The sequence below is a fragment of the Rattus rattus genome, chromosome 5, assembly GCF_011064425.1.
Source record: "Rattus rattus isolate New Zealand chromosome 5, Rrattus_CSIRO_v1, whole genome shotgun sequence".
NCBI lineage: Eukaryota > Metazoa > Chordata > Mammalia > Rodentia > Muridae > Rattus > Rattus rattus.
Genome location: NC_046158.1, coordinates 52,197,323 through 52,212,607, shown reverse-complemented (window position 1 = coordinate 52,212,607; position 15,285 = coordinate 52,197,323). Strand labels below are relative to the sequence as shown.

Genomic DNA, 15,285 nt, shown 5'->3' with positions numbered 1-15,285 from the left:
CAGTGAGATAGTCCAGTGAGTAAAGGTGCATGCAGTCAAGCCTGACAATCTGAATTTGACCCCCAACAGAAGAACCGAATCCCAAAAGTTGCCCTCTGACTCTTCTATACACAATGACAATGACATAGTGTCTCTGTCTCTCTCTCTCTGACACACACACACACACACACACACACACACAACCTAAACTTAAATAAAAATTTTAAAGAGATAAATCACAGAACATCCAAAACCAAGCACAGAGTGGCCCCCATCTCAGGGTAGGGGGAAGAGGAAAATCAGAGCTTACTAGATGGCTAGTCCAGCCGCTCACTGAATTTCAGTGAGATATCTTGTCTCAAAAATAGTACGAAGCTGGCCATGGTGGCCCATGATTTTACTCCAGCACACAAGATGCAGAGAGATCTCTAAGTTTAAGCCTAGCCTGATCTACATAAGACATTCCAGGCTTGCAAAGATTACCAATAAGACCCTGATATAATTATACTATACATGTACAATATACCATCTTATCTTTTCTGGTAACAATGATTGGTAATTAACAACTGACAATTATTCAGGATGAAATTCTTTCAAATTCTTGTGTTATTGAAGACCTTAGTCCCTCCTAGATTCTTGTTCTTAACAAATGACTTCTCTTCATAATTCACAGTCAATGTGAGTAGATTTTCATTTTCTTGTGTTTACATGTTCATGTGCATAGAAATCAGAGGGTGACGTCAGGTATCTTCACCTTTTCAGTGACTTTTTCACTTTTTTTTTTTTTTTGGAGATAGGTTCTTATTGATAATCCTGGCAAGCCTGCAATGTCTTATATAGACCATGATTATCTTCAATAATGTAAAAACTTGAAAGCAAAAGGAAGCTCTGATTTAACTAGTATTTCTTTGTAGAATAGAAGGAAATTGGAGTTCCAAAATAGTACTTTCCACTTTTCACATTTTTTTTTTAGTATTTTTAAGTGTGGGGGCTGGGAGTGCATACATGTGTGAGTGCCCATGCAGGTCCGAGGCTACATATCCCACTAGAACTTGAGTCACAGGTATTTGTGGTCCATCAAACATTAAGAACTTAAAGAATAGTATGGGCTCTTAACTGCCAAGACATCTTTCTAGCCCCTCAGTTCTATTTTCAATCTTGTAACAGAACTAGTCCAAATAAATACCATCTGAGGAGAACTTTAATTTTGATAACTTCAAAAAAAGGTGACCTCATATATTTTATTACTTTAGGTATCTACTTAGGAAATCATATTTTTATATAAAAAAAAAATTTCTGGGCTAAAACAAATATCTTTAGTTAGGTATTAAAGGGATAAATGAAAAACATGCATTATTACTTTGCTGAAAGAAGAATGTCCCTGGGTTCAGTCCCCAGCTCCGGAAAAAAAAAAAGAAAGAAAAAAGAAGAAAAAAACATATACTTGTTAGGTTTAGTAATAATGAAAAATTAAAAAAAAAAATTGGGGGTTGGGGATTTAGCTCAGCAGTAGAGCGCTTGCCTAGAGAGCGCAAGGCCCTGGGTTCAGTCCCCAGCTCCGGAAAAAAAGAAAAAAAGAAAAAAAAAAAAAGAAAGAAGAATGTAAGTACTGAATTTTTTTGATTGAATGTGAGATTTATTACTGAACATGATTTGGTAGGATACAGGAGAGCTCTACAGAGACCCTCAGAAATGCAGGGCCTACAGCTTGTCTAGGACCGCTCCTTGGTGATGCTATCAGAAATGAGCTGCTTCTCAAAGACCATGTCTTCAAATTCATCTGCATTAAATCCAGTGATGCCCCACTTCTTTGAGATGTGGATCTTCTGGTGGTCAGAGGACTTGAACTTGGCTCTATGTAGATTCAATCACATGTTCCTTACTCTGCATACATGTTACCTTGATATGGATGGACATGATGACCTGACCACTGTGCCTAGGATTCCCAAAGGCACCACTCATACCTGTCTGAAGCCTGTGAGCCCCAGCAAAGGCCATCTTGTTGGTTCAGATGGCGTGGGAAGAGCGGAGTCTCACTCGAATATGAAAGGACTCCTGCAACAGCTCCTTACCATGTACTGACACAAATGCAGGTGGCGCCCAGGGCTCACCTTCATCTTCATTGTCATCTTCATCTGACACCCACATGGCCACAAAGTGGGAATTCATCAACTTTTGCCTTCTCCTGTACCCTATATCAAAGCACGAGGCATCAAGAGTGCCTCAGCAGAAGTGATTTGGTGTATGGCCTGTTCTTACAGCATCAGTAACACACCAGAGCCAAAAAAGGGAATGATTTCTGTTCAATACACATAACAATATAATCTTTTGTAACAAAAAGAAAGTAAAAGAAAAACAAAAGAAAGTAAATAAACACACAGTTCTGACATAAAGCTTTACTTATAATTTGTCAAAATCATGCAATTAAAAGACCTGTCCCTTCAGAATGTTAAGTCCTGTCAGTACCTGCAGACCGTGACTGTCTTTCCTACCCATCCCTGGCATAAAATGATTGGCATCTTCTAGTTCCATGAATCCAAAACTCAGGACTTCAAAGTAAACTCATCTCCTATTATGTAGTATTTTAAGAAATCAATACTTACATATATCAGTAAGCAGACATTAGTTTAGAAAACTAAGAAGAACTCAGTTTACCTATTTAGTAATCAGAAATTATAACTCAATAAACAAAAAAATGCTTTACATAAGTCAAATTTGCTACCAAAGCATGAAAATGCCACTTGAGAGTACGTAAGATAGATTACATCAGAAAATAGAACCTTCCTTAGTGCACACTCCCATGAATACTATTCCAGGAATATTTGACTCAACTTTAGGTACATCAATATCTGACAGCTTGGAAAAAAATAGATTCTTTATAAAAGCAACCAAAATCAGAATAAAAAATATATAGGCTTTGCCTATTAGAATTACATATAAATAAAATTAACCTTTAAGAGTAAATTAGGTGAAAGAAGTATAAAACAGTCGAATGCAGAAAAAGAACAACTCTTGTACAGCAAGAACCTGACAACACTAGCAGCACATCTGGCACTCCCTGAAGAAGGGGAGTGAAGAGAAAAACCAAGATTTCCCTAAGCTCTAAGAAGCGTGTGATAAAGTTCTACTATAACTGCAACTAAAAAAAATAAATAATAGCAACAAAAAAATCTAATTTTTATAACCTAAATAGATGGTAGGGACATGTAATATACTCACTTCATTTTCGTTAATTGCAAAAAAAAAAAAATTGGCTTTTACCAGTAAGCAGCACTAGCTAGCTCCTTTCCTCTTCTTTATTTGATATATTAATTAATATTTGTCTTAAAAGATAACACATAGGTACCCAAATCCTGTGGGGAAGAGAGCTGAACACCCAGGAGTGCAGACATCCTGAGACCCCAGGACAGACTGCCACCTCTGCATACCTCTGCCCACATCCCCGGTCCAAGGGGAAACTGCACAGTGCCTCTGGACACAGGGATATAGGAACAGACAGCCTCCGTTCTGGTCTGCGCCCAGGACCAAACTGATCCAGTCAAACAGCTCCCTGCACCCAAATCCCGTGGGGGAGAGAGCTGGACCCTCATTAGTGTGGATACTCCTGATTAGTCAGAGGAGACTACCCTCTGCCCACAGTCTAGACCCAAGAGGAAATCGCATAGTGTCAACTATGCCCGCTGGGTGCAAGGACCTAGGAGCAATCAGAGGCAGGACCCTTTGATTCCTGCCTGCGCCTAGAGCTGAAATTCATTCTCCAGGAGCGCCAACACACCTAAAATCAGAGCACCTGTTCCCAGAAAAGGCTGAAAGAAAAGAGGAAAACAGTTCTACAGGAGTGCTGACACAGAGGCCTACAGCAGGGCCAAGTCACTCCCAGAAACAGCAAGACAAGCAAACACCAGAGACAACCCAATGGCTAGAGGCAAGCACAGGAACCTAAGCAACAGAAACCAAGACTACTTGGCATCATCACAGCCCAGTTCTCCCACCAAAGAAAATACTGGATATCCAAACACACCGGAAAAGCAAGATTTAGATTTAAAATCACATTTTTTGATAATGATGGAGGACTTTAAGAAAGACATACAGAACTCCCTTAGAGAAATGCAGGAAAACACAAGTAAACAAGTAGAAGCCCTTAGAGAGGAAACACAAAAATCCCTGAAAAGAATTACAGGAAAACACAACCAAACAGGTGAACAAATTGAAAAATAAAAACAATAAAGAACGCACAAAGGGAGACAATCCTGGATATAGAAAACCTAAGGAAGAGACAAAGGAGCTGTAGATACAAGCATCACCAACAGAATACAAGAGATAGAAGAGAGAATCTCAGGGACAGAAGATACAATAGAAAACATCGACACAACTGTCAAAGATAATGTAAAACGCAAAAAGCTCCTAACCCAAAACATACAGGAAATCCAGGACACAATGAGAAGATCAAACCCAAGGATAATAGGTGTAGCAGAAAGTGAAGACTCTCAACTTAAAGGGCCAGTAAATATATTCAACAAAATCATAGAAGAAAACTTCCCTAACCTAAAGAAAGAGAGGCCCATAAACATACAAGAAGCCTACAGAACTCCAAATAGATTGGACCAGAAGAGAAATTCCTCCCATCACATAATAGTTAAAACACCAAATGCACAAAACAAAGAAAGAATATTAAAAGCACTAAGGGAAAAAGGTCAAGTGACATATAAAGGCAGACCTATAAGAATTACACCAGACTTTTCACCAGAGACTATGAAAGCCAGAAGATCCTGGACAGATGTCATACAGACCCTAAGAGAACACAAATGCCAGCCCAAGTTACTGTATCCAGCAAAACTCTCAATTAACATAGATGGAGAAACCAAGATATTCCAGGACAAAATCAAATTTACACAATATCTTTCTACAAATCCAGCCCTACAAAGGATAATAGATGGAAAACTCCAACACAAGGAGAGAAACTACACCATACAGAAAGCAAGAATATAATTTCCTTGCAATGAAACGAAAAGAGAGACAAACATAATTCCACCTCTAAAAATGGAAATAACAGGAAGCGACAATCACTAGTCCTTAATATCTCTCAACATCAACGGACTCAATTCCCCAATAAAAAGACATAGACTAACAGACTGGATACATTAAAAGGACCCAGCATTTTGTGGCATACAGGAAACACACCTCAGAGACAAAGACAGACACTACCTCAGAGTAAATGGCTGGAAAACAACTTTCCAAGCAAATGGCCCGAAGAAACAAGCTGGAGTTGCCATTCTAATACCAAATAAAATTGACTTCCAACTAAAAGTCATTAAAAAAGATAAAGAAGGACACTTCATATTCATCAAAGGAAAAATCCACCAAGATGAACTCTCAATCCTAAATATCTATGCTACAAATATGAGGGCACCTACATACATAAAAGCAACCTTACTAAAGCTCAAAGCACACATTGCACCTCACACAACAATAATAGATTTTTTTTTTTTTTTTTTTTTTTTTTTTTTTCCGAGTTGGGGACTGAACCCAGGGCAATAATAGATTTCAACACCCCACTCTCATCAATGGACAGATCATGGAAACAGAAATTAAACAGAGACATAGAGAAACTAACAGAAGTTTTGAACCAAGTGGGCTTAACAAATATTTATAGAACATTCTATCCTAAATCAAAAGGATATACCTTCTTCTTACCACCTCATGGTACCTTTTCCAAAATTGGCCATATAATCGGTCACAAAACAGGCCTCAACAGATACAGGAAGATAGAAATAATTCCATGCATCCGATCAGATCACCACGGACTAAGACTGGTCTTCAATAACAACAATAATGACAGAAAGCTCACATATAAATGGAGGTTGAACAATGCTCTACTCAAGGACAACTTGGTCAAAGAAGAAATAAAGAAATGAAAGACTTCTTAGAATTTAATGAAAATGAAAATAAAACATTCCCAAACTTATGGGACACAATGAAAGTGGTACTAAGAGGAAAACTCATTGCTCTGAGTGCCTGCAAAAATAAACAGGAAAGAGCATATGTCAGCAGCTTGACAGCACACCTAAAAGCTCTAGAACAAAAAGAAATGAATAAACCCAAGAGGAGTAGAAGGGAGGAAATAATCAAACTCAAGGCTGAAATCAACCAAGTAGAAACAAAAAGGACTATACAAAGAATCAACAAAACCAGAAGCTGGTTCTTTGAGAAAATCAACAAGATAGATAAACCCTTAGCCAGACTAACCAGAGGACACAGAGACAGTATCCAAATTAACAAAATCAGAAATGAAAAGGGAGACATAACAACAGAATCTGAAGAAATTAAAAACATCATCATATCCTACTACAAAAACCTATATTCAACAAAACTGGAAAACCTGGAGGAAATGGACAATTTTCTAGACAGATATCAGGTACCAAAGTTAAATCAGGAACAAATAAACCATCTAAATAACCCCATAACTCCTAAAGGAATAGAAGCAGTTATTATAAGTCTCCCAACCAAAAAGAGCCCAGGACCAGATGGGTTTAGTGCAGAATTCTATCAGACCTTCATAGAAGCCCTCATACCAATACTGTCCAAACTATTCTACAAAATAGAAACAGATGGAGCACTGCCAAATTCTTTCTATGAAGCCACAGATACTTATACCAAAACCACACAAAGAGCCAACAAAGAAAGAGAACTTCAGACCAATTTCCCTTATGAATATTGACGCAAAAATACTCAATAAAATTCTTGCAAACCGAATCCAAGAACATATCAAAACGATCATCTACCATGATCAAGTAGGCTTCATCCCGAGGATGCAGGGATGGTTTAATATACGACATTCCATCAACGCAATCCACTATATAAACAAACTCAAACATAAGAACCACATGATTATTTCATTAGATGCTGAGAAAGCATTTGACAAAATTCAACACCCCTTCATGATAAAAGTCCTGGAAAGATCAGGAATTCAAAGCTCATATCTAAACATAGTAAAAGCAATATACAGCAAACCAGTAGCCAACATCAAACTAAATGGAGAGAAACTTGAAGCAATCCCACTAAAATCGGGGACTAGACAAAGCTGCCCACTCTCTCCCTACTTATTCAATATAGTTCTTGAAGTCCTAGCCAGAGCAATCAGAGAAAAGAGGTCAAAGGGGTACAAATTCGAAGGGAAGAAATCAAAGTATCACTATTTGCAGATGATATGATAGTGTACTTGAGTGACTCCAAAAGTTCCACCAGAGAACTACTTAACCTGATAAACAACTTCAGCAAAGTGACTGGGTATAAAATTAACCCAAACAAATCAGATGCCTTCCTCTACTCAAAGGATAAAAGCTGAGAAAGAAATTAGGGAAATGACACCCTTCACAATAGTCCCTTTAACCAAGCAAGTGAAAGATCTGTATGACAAGAACTTCAAGTCTCTGAAGAAAGAAATTGAGGAAGATCTCAGAAGATGGAAAGATCTCCCATGCTCATGGATTGGCAGGATTAATATAGTAAAGATGGCCATTTTGCCAAAAGCAATCTACAGATTCAATGCAATCACCATCAAAATTCCTACTCAATTCTTTATAAAGATAGAAAAAGCATTTGGAAATTCATTTGAATAACAAAACACCCAGGACAGAGAAACCTATACCTCAACAATAAAAGAACTTCTGGGGGAATTACCATCCCTGACTTCAAGCAGTATTACAGAGCAATAGTCATAAAAAACTGTATGGTATTGGTACAGAGACAAGCAGATAGATCACTGGAATAGAATTGAAGACCCAGAAATGAATCCACACACTTATGGTCACTTGATTTTTGACAAAGGAGCTAAAACCATCCAATGGAAGAAAGAGCATTTTCAACAAATGGTGCTGGTTCAACTGGAGGTCAGCATGTAGAAGAATGCAGATCGATCCATTCTTATCACCATGTACAAAGCTTAAGTGCAAGTGGTTCAAGGACCTCCACATCAAACCAGATACACTCAACCTAATAGAAGAAAAAGTGGGGAAGAATCTTGAACACATGGGCACTGGGGAAATTTTCCTGAACAAAACACCAATGGCTTATGCTCTAAGATCAAGAATCGACAAATGGGACCTCATAAAACTGCAAAGCTTCTGTAAGGCAAAAGACACTGTCATTAGGACAAAACGACAACCAACAGATTGGGAAAAGATCTTTACCAATCCAACATCTGATAGAGGGCTAATATTCAAAAATATACAAAGAACTCAAGAAGTTAGACTCAGAGATTCAAATAACCCTAAAAAAAAATGGGGTACAGAGCTAAAACAAAACATTCTCAGGATTATCGAGCGGCCAAAAAGCACCTAAAGAAATGTTCAACATCTTTAGTCATCAGGGAAATGCAAATCACAACAACCCTGAGATTCCACCTCACACCAGTGAGAATGGCTAAGATAAAAACTCAGGTGACAGCAGATGCTGGCGAGGATGTGGAGAAAGAGGAACACTCACTCCTCCTTTGTTGGTGGGATTGCAGACTGGTACAACCATTCTGGAAGTCAGTCTGGAGGTTCCTCAGAAAATTGAACATTCCACTACCTGAGGACCCAGCTATACCTCTCCTGGGCATATACCCAAGAGATGCGCCAACATACAACAAAGACACATTCTCCACTATGTTCATAGAAGCCTTATTTATAATAGCCAGAAGCTGGAAAGAAACCAGATGCCCTTCAACAGAGGAATGGATTCAAACAATATGGTACATCTACACAATGGAGTACTACTTAGCTATCACAAACAATGACTTTATGAAATTCATAGGCAAATGGAATGAACTAGAAAATATCATCCTGAGTGAGGTAACCCAGTCACAGAAAAACAAACTTAGTATGCATTCATTGATAAGGGGATACTAGCCCAAAAGCTGGAACTACCCAAGATGCAATCCACAAACCACAGGAAGCTCAAGAAGAAGGATGACCGGGGTTGAGGATTTAGCTCAGTGGTAGAGCTCGGTCCTCAGCTCCGAAAAAAAAAAAAAGAAGGATGACCAAAATGTGGATGCTCCATCCTTCTTAAAAGGGAAGAGAAAATATCCCTAGGAAGGGATATCAAAGCAAAGTTTAGAACAGCAACTGAAGGATCAGCCATTCAGAACCTGGCCCACATGTGGCCCATATATATACAGCCACCAAAACTAGATAAGATTGATGAAGCTAAAAAGTGCATGAAGAAAGGGACCCGATATAGAGCTCTCCTGAGAGACACATCCAGAGCATGTCCAATACAGAGGTCAATGCTAGCAGCAAACCACTGAACTGAGAACAGGACTCCCTTGGGGGTAATTAGAGGAAGGATTGAAAGAGTTGAAGGAGCTTGCAACCCCATAAGAACAATGTCAACCAACCAGAGCTTCCAGGGACTAAACCACTACCAAAAGACTGACCCAGGGCTCCCAACTGCATATGTAGCAGAGAATAGCCTCGTTGGGGCACCAGTGGAAGGGGAAGCCCTTGGTCCTGCCAAGGTTGGACCCCCAGTACAGGGGAATATGGGGGGGGCAATAAGGGGGATGTATGGGGGGAATACCTGTATGGGAGAGGGGCAGGGGAGGGAAGGGGCCTTATGGACAGGAAACCAGGAAGGGGAATAACATTTGAAATGTAAGTAAAGAAATATATCTAATAAAAAATTTAAAAAAATAATGAAAAAAGTTAACACATAATACTCTCATTTATTACATATCACCAGTACATAGGCCAAGTGCCAGTAAATGTTAAAATAATTCAAAATTTTAAAGACTTTTCATTAGTGAAGATTAAGACTGCTGAAAGCTTAATCCAGCTTCTCGTGTCACACAGAGCACATTAAGAAAGCTACTTAACAGGGGTTGGGGATTTAGCTCAGGGGTAGAGCACTTGCCTAGCAACCGCAAGGCCCTGGGTTCGGGCCCCAGCTCCGGGAAAAAAAAAAAAAAAAAAGAAAGCTACTTAACATCTAGAAGGGTACATAGTCTACACGGCTCAGGCTTCCCACCTTACAACAGAGTCTAGTCAGGTCATAATTACATCTGAAACACATTGCGTGAAAATTTGATAAGGCTTATTCTCAAGCATGCAATGCCACTTTCAGGGCACAAAATGAAAATGATTCTGAATTGTAATTCCTATCCTGTTTCACTAGAACACAAAGGAAACTCTGTGGTGACAACTGAAAAATTATTTTCTACCTTACTGAAGAGAGATGTCTTAAAATTAAAAACTACGAACAAATATATCCACAAAATAATTCATTTTATATCAAACAGCTGTAGATCCTGTAATTGAAATAATGTATCTAAGGTTGCAAATGAGAAGTGTTAGGTATCATTCTTAAAGAGACATATTAAGTTGCTAATACAGTTACAGTAATAGCTCTATCTGTAGTTTAACATAAATTAAGACTATAATTATGTTTGTGACTATTTTAAACAAAATAACAAATTCCTTTGTACCTGTGAATGTAATTTATAGCAAAGCCAAGTTCATTTTCCAAACCAATCTATTTCACACTGCAGAGGTACTCTGGTATAACAGTATAATGTAATTCTTGTGGAATGGTGAAAGAGCAGATTCACTAAAAGCACAGAAGAGGTTTGAAGATAAATGAAGATGCTATTCATTCAAGGGTAATTTCATCTTAGAACTATATGAAAGATGTCTCACTCATACCGGATGGTGTATGGTCTCAAATTTAAGTGTGTTTTCAGCTCAAATGTAATATTGCTGGATCGATTATGCTGATACTACACATCTAATAATGAAGAATGCTAGCATTTTTCTACTAAAAAAAATAGTCTTCTTACCACTATGTCATTATTCTATTTAACCAACAAAATTTAATATACAGCTTGATATTTACCTTTTAAAGAAACAAACAAAAAAGTGATTATACTCAACTTATAATCTCTCAGGGGCCTATAAAAACATAGATTTTTAATAAGATAAATAACTATTTACGTTAGAAAATATTAACTGGTATAAACTACTTCACAAATTACTTAAAATGACCACTTAGCCTCCTAGTATATTTTGAATATGCAATACTTCATGAGTGCAAACGTTACAAGACTAATTCAGATGTTTTATGCACATCCTACCACCTACGTGCTAAAGAACTAATGTGAGTATTAAGATTGATTTACTGTTAAGTTCTGCTTACAATCTAAGTCCAGTTTTGCTTTATAAACATCATATTTTCTCCTTATTCATACTTTATATTTATACTTCATAACTCATGCCAGGTGTTGTAAGTGTAACTTACCATCATGACCTAATTAATGTAATGTAAAACAATAAATCTCAAGAATTTACATTTAAATTCAACAAAATCAAGGAAACATCTGCAGTTTGTGGAGATCCTGCGCATTTTAGAACACTGAGAAGGACGGCTGTCACTACATTCCTTTTCGTAATTGCTGCCTTCTCCTAACTCTGAAAGTAAACAAAACCTCATTTTACAGAGGTAATCAAACTGAGGATAGACTTTAGAATCTTTAAATTTATATTTTATGAAACTATAAAGCAGCTTTAATTACTAAATAATTCTAGAAAATAATACTCCATTCATTCTCTATTAACAAATCAACTAACAGCATCCTTCTAGTCTTCGTATGTGTAAGCTGGCACTTCACCTGCATAGAACAACTTGTATGAAACAAAAACACTCAAGATTATTTCACCTAAACTTCGGCAGGTAAGCTGTCACTGTGGCCATCTAAATGACTTACAAGGAGCTATTTTCACACATTTTCCAATCTAACAACTGATTTGCAATCCAAACGAAAAAAGGTATTTCTCACTGCTCACCTCCAAAGACTACATTAGAATATTACCATTGAAGCACTAATAAATACCTCCACCTACAAAGCTTCATTTGCTAGAAAAGCAAAAGCAAGGGCCATGAGCTTAAGTATATATGAGCCCATCTTACAGGTTAGTCTGTTACTACTCACACCATTAATGAAGCCTATAAAAATGTTGCATTGACAATGTAACAGAAAGAAAATAGCTTTTACTATCTTTTTTCATTTTTAGAGTTATTTACTCACAAAAAACCTAAGAAAATAAAAAGATTAAATGAAACACATTATTTTTAGTCTGAGCTTAAATGCCATTCTTTGCTTTTATGTAATTTTATTTATTTTTATTTTATGTGCACTGTATGTGTGTCTATGTGAGGGTGTCAGATCTTGGAGTTAAAGACATTGTGACTGCCACGTGAGTGCTAGGAATTGAACCGCAGTCCTCTGGAAGAACATTTAGTGCTCTTAACAACTCAGCCATCTCTCCAGTCCCTTTAAATGTGATTCTTAATGTAAAAAAAGGTTACTTTTTCATGAAATATTCTAATAATCATCAATTTGTGACACTAAAAAATCTACTTTTATAGATTCTATATTCAGAAACACAAAAAAGAAAAGGTTGTTTAAATTGGCTTTATAGGGGGTTAGGGGATTTAGCTCAGCAGTGAAAGCACTTGCCTAGCAAGCGCAAGGCCCTGGGTTGGTCCCCAGCTCTGAAAAAAAAAAAAAAAAAAAAAAACAAAAAAAAAAAAAAAAAAAACACTCAAAAGGCAAAAAACAAAACAAAACAAAATAAATTGGCTTTATATGTTAAATAACATTATTTTTAAACCCCACTAGAAAGTAGTATTTTATTATATATATAATATATTATATATGGTTAATATATGTATTATGTATATATAATTTATATATTATTTATATATAATACATATATTATACATATATAAATATATATAAAAGATATTCACAAAACAAGTATATAATTCCTTGAAGTCAAAATGGGTATTAATTCTCCACCAACATCTTCTATTTCTGTAGCTTTAATATTTTTCAAGAAAATTTCTTATTCACTATCTACAAGCTTAGTAACAAAAGAACACCTTTACTTCATTTTCAAATTCCAATAACTCAGACATGTTTTAGCTTTCATACCTTAATGTAAGGTATATCATGCTAAGAAATGTCAGAAACAATGCATGATTAAAAGTTCACACACTACTGGGTCAACATCTGAACCTCTCTGCCTCACCGTGGTTCTCTTCTGTGGAGAAGTAGGAATTGTAATAACCACTTCCACAGGACTTTCATGGGAGAGGGTTTGTTGACATGTAACTCACACAGTACTAGCCTCATATAAGAAGTTAATAAAAATGAGGTGCTCAGCACAGTGTCACCCATATGCAGAACTAACCAATACCATTTCTTTCTGTTTTCCTCCATAATTGCTGGCTTCTGTGTTTTCAGAAAGACCATCTCTGAACTTTAAAGATTTCTACAACTTTTGTTTTGTGTTTTCTGGCTTTATTGTTGGTTGTTTTAAGACTGGACCTCACTATATAGCCTAAGCTGGCCTGAAATTCCTCTAGCCAATGGCTGGTTTGAATTTGTGACCTTCTTTGTCTCGGTCTCCAAAATGCTGGAACTGTATGTATGTGCCACATTTGATTTTATTTTTATTTTTCTTATGTGTATTGGTGCTTCCCATGTATACCATGTCATACCTTAAACTGGAGTTATGGACCATATGGATGCTAAGAACTGAACCTGGATCCTCTGGAAGAGCAGCCAGTGCTCTTAATCACTGAGACATCTCTTTGGCCCTACAACTTAAAAACTAGAGTTACAGTAGTACCTTTCATTGGGCTGTAGTAAGAATAGATCCTAATACTCTACGTAAAAGCTCTCAGGAGAACAAATTATACACAAACATTTAATATTAAATTTTAAAACAAGTCTTAATATTCTTAGATAACATTAGGTTTACCCACTGAATATTAACATGTTTTAGGCATAGTGAAAACATGGTTACACATGTTTCAGTGGATAGCCTCATACCCATGAGTATATGGGCAACAGAAACTGGACTTGTTGGATAATAGAAAGAAGAGAAAGGACACAAAGGTGGTAGAGGGTAAAAATGGGGAGTAGATCTGGAAAGAGTTCGGGAAGAATAGGAGGGTAAATATGATCAAAATCCATGTATGAAATTCCAAAAGAATTAATAAATCCTGTATTTAATGTGGTTATAAAACCTATAATGTTCATATGAACATAAAAGTGGCCCCCTTAAAATTTTACCAATATTTTATTCCAGGTATTATCAAGCCTACAAGCTTCTAATCATCTTGCTATAATTGATTAAATGTATTTCTGCCAAGAGTCGAGATAGAAGGAAATAATCAATATCCACCACATATTTATAATACCCAAAGTGTCTTTCTAAGTGTTTTAAATATGTTAATTTTGGGGGCTTTGAGGCAAGGTTTCACTATGGACCAGCCCTAACTATCCTGGACAACCTAGAACCCAGATACCCAACTGGCTCTCTGCCTCTGGGGTGCTGAGATTAAAGGTGTGCACCACCAACGACCTGTAAAACAAAGAGTTCTTGGAACAGAGATACACTCCCCTTTCACTCTGTGGTACTTGCTATAAAAGAGAACACAGTCTGAAACAGTATAGACATAGTCTTGTGGAGTTTTGTTTTCTTTGTTTTGTTTTGTTATTGCTGCTGTTGAAACAGGCTCTCTCTATGTAACCCTGGCAGTATTTGAACTCACTATATAGACCAGATTGTCCTCAAAGATATGCGGTCTCTGCCTCCTAAATAAGGGACTAAAGGAATTCAATACTACGCCCAGCATGTCTTAAAGTTTTTTAAAAGTACTTTCTCCAAAAACTTAAGAGTTCATGTATTTATTCTATTGTATTTCTAAACAAGTACTGTTCAATACCAGAGGCAAGAGTTATATATTGTTCCTGAGCATATGAATTATAGCTAGCAGAAACTGAGATCTAGTCTAATTGTAAATATTAGACTTTGAATTTAATATGAAAAAGGTACTCTGTATTGATTATGTGATAATATTTTCATATACTGGGCTAAGTAAAACATATTACTAAAATTTGGGGTGGGACAGCAGGGTAGGGAGAGAGGTATGGTATGTGGAACCCTGGGGGTGGAGAGGACCAGGAGGGGAATAAAATCTGGAGTGTAAAAATAAATAAATTAATTAATTTAAAAAACATATTACTAAAATGTAACTACATTTTTAATGAGGCTACTAGAAATTTTTGAGTTAGTGGCCAGCGCTGTATTATCTGCTGTACAGATTTAAATTTGGGGGATAAGAGACAATAGTGACAGAGATCAGGCTTGTTTTACTAATCGATATAACCCTAAGTCTCTCAAAGTAGCACTTTAAAATGAGAAATGTCTCTCTATATACAATGTGTGTGCACACAATGTAACACAAACACTGAGC

At 36.8% G+C, this 15,285-nt stretch overlaps 1 protein-coding gene across 1 annotated transcript in view; it reads right to left on the bottom strand.

The window, feature by feature from the left end:
• The window catches only part of Mtx2 (metaxin 2), a 61,507-nt gene that overhangs the window by 18,457 nt on the left and 27,765 nt on the right, over positions 1-15,285 (bottom strand). The gene's annotated exons all lie outside the window — the stretch shown is intronic.